Genomic DNA, 6,291 nt, shown 5'->3' on the forward strand with positions numbered 1-6,291 from the left:
CACTGGCTACTTTCAAAAATGGGAAAAAAAAAAAAAAAAGGGCTTCGCTTTTGCCTTAAATTGAAACTAAATTGGCGCTAATAATTGCACTGTGACCCTAAAATGCACTGTGACTTTTATTCTTTTTTTATGTCTTTTATGCGTTTTTATTCAAAAAAAAATGTCATGCTGTTTCCTTTTTATTTATTTTACGTAAAGCACTTTGAATTGCCTCTGTGTATGAAATGTGCTATATAAATAAACTTGCCTTGCCTTGCCTTGCCTCGCCTTGCCTCTGGGCTCTGCTGCTACTGTATGCTGCTCTCTTTGTATCTGTCTAATAGTGGAGGTCCAGGACTAGTTGTACAGAGACAGTTGTTGTCTGTCGTCTGCAGGGCAGGGATTTGCATGTGACTTGTGCATGTTTTGTACTCGTCTGGTAGTGGGTCTCTATCATCACGCTAAAAACGTGTGTATAATCACAAACTAAATCATAACATGAGAATGAACAACATGCCATCAAAACATGACAATAAATAGGTGTTAGATTAGATTCAACTTTATTGTCATTGTGCAGAGTACAAGTACAGAGACAACGAAATGCAGTTAGCGTCTAACCAGAAGTGCAAAAAAGCAGAAAAGTGCAATGTGAACAATATATACAGGTAGAGCAGTATAAGCAATATATGAGCAGTATAAGTAGTGCAGTATAAGCAGTATATGAGCAGTATAAGCAGTATATGAGCAGTATAAGTAGTGCAGTATAAGCAATATATGTATTAACAGTAACATTATAAGCAGAATAAATATAGAATGCAGTATGAACAGTATAAGCAGTATATGAGCTGTATAAGTAGTGCAGTTACCAATGTATTGGGTCTATCTATGGGTATCGTAGTGCAGCAGTAGTCAAAATGTACCTGCATTTTATCGGTTGAAGTGCCATCTCATCTGTCATAAGATTTGACTTGTAAAACTGAAAAGTAGGATACAACTAATAGCCTAAATGTATAAACACAGACCACAACCAAAAAACAACATGGGAAAATCGTTTACGCATCCTCTGCAGCAGGAACAGTGCAGAGAAAAAGTATGTACAGTAAACCCCATAACTGAATACACTTCATACGCTTCAGCGCGACACAGAACGCCTATACTGCAACAAAGTAAAAAGATGAGACAGACACGTGTCTTCAATAACTTGCATGTTTAATCAAAATACAAGCATTCGGCACATCGTTAACTTGTAGGAAAGTTTAATCAGGTTTTATCAATTGTATTATTTTAAATGTGAAATAAATATCATCAGTGCAGAGGCTATAACACACTACAAAAGTCACATTAAATCACGGAAAGTAGGCTAGGCTAATTAACGGAACTATATGAATATACAGCCCGAGCCCAGTCCAGGGTTCTGAAAGCGACAAGTAACAAGTGTGCCCATCAACGGTCTAGATATTAGGCCTATACGTAACATTTAGTCCTCCACTTTATATCACAGGTAGTATAACGTTTAAAATGACTACAAAACAAAAGCAATATAGTCTACAGTGAACGGCGCATTGTCCATTTGTCATACATGTCCAAACAGACCTGCTCACTTGAATAGGAAAGTAGCGCGGCGGTTCGTTGCTTCAGCAAACCTCTCGATGACTTTACTGTTGAAATCCATCTGTCCCTGGATCAATGCATTTTCAATGGAAATCATGTCAAGGCCGTTCAGTCGCTGGTGTCTGTTCTGTTCTGACAGATGTATAATGTCTTTGAATCCAGCCGATGCCCAAATAGTCTCCACCAAAAATCATACATGGGAAACAGAACAGCGCATGTTTCGAGGTGGTAGCGGTTAGCCATCTCTTTTTGTCAAACCATTCCTGTTGGCCCTAAACGTTTTATCTCCAACTTCTCTTCCAAAGGCAATGTACTAAACCGCATGGTCAACAAATAATCTACACGATTCATTGTGAAAACTTTAGCTAGGTAGCATTAGCGATAGACGTACAGTAGATGAACTGAATTGCTTTATGATTATTTCCTGTCATGTCAGACCACGTTAACGACATTAGCGTTTAATAGTTTTTCGCCAACTGTTGCTAGGCAGAATTCATACCCAATATAATTTGCGTGAGGTTTTTCCTGCTTACGCCAAACACGCTCACGTTGTTCCCCTCGCAACGATGGGGCAAGAGTGCTCCGCTGCCCCACAGCAGAAAGACGGGACAGGGAGCTCAGTCCGCACACACTAGTAATTACTAGTAATTAGTAATTACTCCAAAAACAGCACTATACGGATTATGAGTCAAGTTTTATATATTTATACACACCAATTTCACCATTTAATCTATTTTGTATTAAATATAAAATACTTATTATTATTACTAATAAAAAATATGACTAATAATTGTTTCGTATTTGTAATGTACTTTATGAGACTTTATGTTTGTAATGTACTTTATAAAGAAAAAAAACCTGTATATCCCCAAATTTGATTCTATGCAATATGTTTTTTCAAATGTTGTATTTGTCTTGTAGGCTACTTTTGTGTAAGCCGTATATTGTGGGTAAAATGCACTATAAATTCAAATGAACTTAAACTTAAATGTGTATTGCAGTGGAATCCGATCCGCGTGTAAATCGAATCAATTTCCCATTGACATGAATGCAAGATTTACGCGCGCGGATTTGGAGTTAGGATTCCACCCAAAATGCGTTGCTATTGGTATCATTATGACGTTGATATGTACACAGAATTGAGAATGTTCTGCAATAATACACAAAGTTCTTGAACTTTTAGTTCAGTGGCATAACGAGCTAAGACGCAACCTGAACCTGTGCAATCAGTATTACCAGAGTGAGATATAAAGAGATTATAACCGGAAGATTCGGCGCTTATACACAGCCTACTGACTGAGGTAGGCTAATGTAGGCCAGAGATGTAGTATAGTTGACATATAGTATAGTTTTATAACACTTGTATTTGTAAATACTTGAGACGGCATAGGCCGACTACCTTTACAGCATTTGGACAAGGGACGCGTAAAAATGTCACTGAGAGATATCTGTCACTAGGAGATGATATTCCCATTAAGTCGAATTCAGCGTTGGATATTTCTATATGCCTAAAAACTCACATCTTTAGAAAGGCCTTCCTTTAGGTCCTGTCCTCTTGTTGTTGTTAGTGTTTTGTTTGTGTTTTTGTTCGTGTGTCTATTGCACTCAACTGCACAGGTTTTGAAATTGTCAGCTACAAATGAAAAACACATTCCAAATAAAATATATTTTTTATTATTATTATGAGAGACCTAAATGACCTAACCCAGACCTAACCCATGAATTGAATTAGGGCTATTTTAATTTTGCCGAGGTCTTCTGCTTATTAGCCTATAGGCTCCTACCTGTACCAGGCCGATTCCAGTTAATAAAATGTGCCTGGCTACACCTCAGCCTATGATTCTCACGGGGCGTTAGATTGTCTCTGATAGAATCCTACGGTTCAGCTCAACGACGATTTTCATCTTCTGAGCACCTGTTAACTCTCTGAGCTAGCAAGCTAACCTGTGAGCTCTCAATTCTTTGTTATTGTTGGACCCCAGCTCGACGATAATTCCTCAGGTTATTATTAGAACTTGCAAGGTCACATGTGTAGGCTACAGCTAGCACTTGGGACGGACGGCTAACTAAGTTACTTGTTGTTTCCGGACAGCTGAGAACCTTGGCGAGCTTTGACAAGGTAATATTGAGAAATATTAGCACCCTGTTTGCAGGAGGGTTGGTCAGCTTGTGTTTGTAGCCCTAGGACTACTGAGCACTTTCTAGTAATTAATAATTTACTAGCTAGTTACCTCGTATAATGAATTGGAACATACCAGTTCTCTCTGGTGTGGGACTAGCACCATATCTAACTATGCGGGTACCAGTTCCCTGTGGTAGCACGTGGGTGTAGCAATGCTGAGGTGTGCTGATATTGTACCTGTTTGTTGCATCGTGCACTGTATCTAAACTAACCCCACAACTAAGTCAACTAATAAACATGGGCTACGCATAACTTAAACATGCCTGTGTGTGTGTGTGTATGTGTGTGTGTGTGTGTGTGTGTGTGTGTGTGTGTGTGCGTGCGTGTTTGTGCGTGCTTGCGTACATGTGTTTTTTAGGGGATGCAGAGAAAGTCTTCCAGCTGTTCCAATGAGAACATCCATCCATCCATCCATACATAGACCTATGCATTTAATTCTGGTTTGTTTATAACTAAGAGGAAGACACATTTATCATCAAAAACCACTAGTTATCATCAAAAAGGATGGTCACAGTTTGCTAAAAAAGAGTACCTAAAAAGAATGCAGAGGTCTCGTAAAAGGTATTGTGGACAGATAAGATGAATATTATCATGGACTAGAGTGACAAAAGTTTGGAGAAAAAAGGATCTGCCCAAGATTTACAGCATACCACCTCATCTGTGAAACATGGTGCAGGGGGTGTTAGGTGTGGGCATGTATAGTTGCCATTAGAACTTGCTAACTTGTCTTAATTGATGATTGTACCTACTGACGGCAGCAGCAGAATGTATTCTGAAGTGCACAGAAACATCTTGTCTGCTTGAGTGCAAGCAAATGCCTCCAAATGCATTGGATGGAGCCACACCATACAATAAAACAATGACCCAAAACACTGCCATAGCAACTAGTGGAAAGATCTTGATTGGCCAAGTCAATCTTCAGATTAAAATTCAATTGAACATGCATTACATTTCCCTAATGATAAGAATTTAGGCAAAAAGACCTCAAAACAAACAACAACTAAAGATGGCTGCAGTACAGGCCTAGCAGAGCATCACCAAAGAAGATGCCCAGCGTCTGGTGAGGTTAGTGGGTTGCAGACTTCAGGCAGTTATTGTCCACTAAATACTAGTGGATTGTCCACTAAATACTAAACATGACTGCTTCATTTGGACATTTGATAAGTCTGTCCCATTACTTTTGGGTACACTGAAATAGGGGGATTATGCATAAAAAGTGGGGTAATTTCTAAATGGTGAAACCAATGTGTATACAAATACCATCAAATAAAAGCTGAGAATCTCTACTTTAACCTTGTAGTAATTGTTTAATTTCAAATCCAAACGTTTGATAAAGTTCTTCATAACCAACATCAGGGAGATGTGACCAGAGAGTGGATCCTGGCTATAAGGGCACACACTTGCCAACACACATTCTGGTGTGACATGTGCGATGTCTTATTGATCTATGTTGCTTTGGCTGTCTCCATGTGTGGATCATTGTAATCAGGGGTGGGGCTGGCCTTTTAAACACCTGTGCTTTGTTTCATTCAGGGAAAACAAAGAGATTTTTAACATTTCTTTTAAAGAGACAACACACATTTTCTGCCATGCCTCTGTCAATTGATTTGGCTTTAATCAATGGTTTCTTCTTGATGTTGTGTACATGTTTTTATGCCTATGTCACCTTTCAGAGGAAATCAAGGAACCTATCCAGATCTGATGTCGTATTAGATGAGTCAAACCCTGTCAGAACATAGTTTGCTTTTGCTAGATTCTTTTCTTTTCTTTTGTCTAGTATTGGTATACATGGTTGAAATGATGCACTCATGTTTAGTATTTGGTCGACAATACTTTGTATGCAATAACCGTCTGGGACCCATTGACCCCACCAGGTGCTGGGTATCTTCTCTGGTGATATTCTGCCAGGCCAGCCATCTTTTTGCCAGGTCTTTTTGCCCAAAATCTTACCATCAGAAAATGAAATGCATGTTCAATAGGATTTAAATCCAAACATTGACATGGCCAGTCAAGAACTTTCCACTTTTTCGCCCTGAAAATCTCCCTAGCTCCAATGGCAGTATGTTTTGGGTCATTGTCTTACTGTATGATGAAGCGCCATCCAATGAATTTGGAAGCATTGCTTTTACTCGACCAGACAAGATATTTCTGTACACTTCAGAATACATTCTGCTGCTGCTGTCAGCAGTAACATCATCAATTATGATAAGTTAGCAAGTTCTAGTGGCAGCTATACATGCCCAAACCATAGCATCCCCTCCACCATGTTTCACAGATGAGATGGTATGCTGTAAACCTTGGGCAGATCCTTTTTTCTCCAAACTTTCCTCTTGCAAAGCCTCTGCAGGCTTTTTAGGTACTTCTTAGCAAACTGTAACCTGACTATCCTTTTTAAGAATAACTAGTGGTTTGCATCTTGCAGTGAAGCCTCAGCCATTTGCGATTGCTGAGCTCATCAGTGCTTGATTTTGGCAAGTCTAAGGTTTTGACTATGTTTCAGATTTTTCAGCTTTCACCAT

This window comes from Argentina silus (assembly GCF_951799395.1).
Source record: "Argentina silus genome assembly, contig: scaffold_122, whole genome shotgun sequence".
In the NCBI taxonomy this organism is placed as follows: Eukaryota; Metazoa; Chordata; class Actinopteri; order Argentiniformes; family Argentinidae; genus Argentina; species Argentina silus.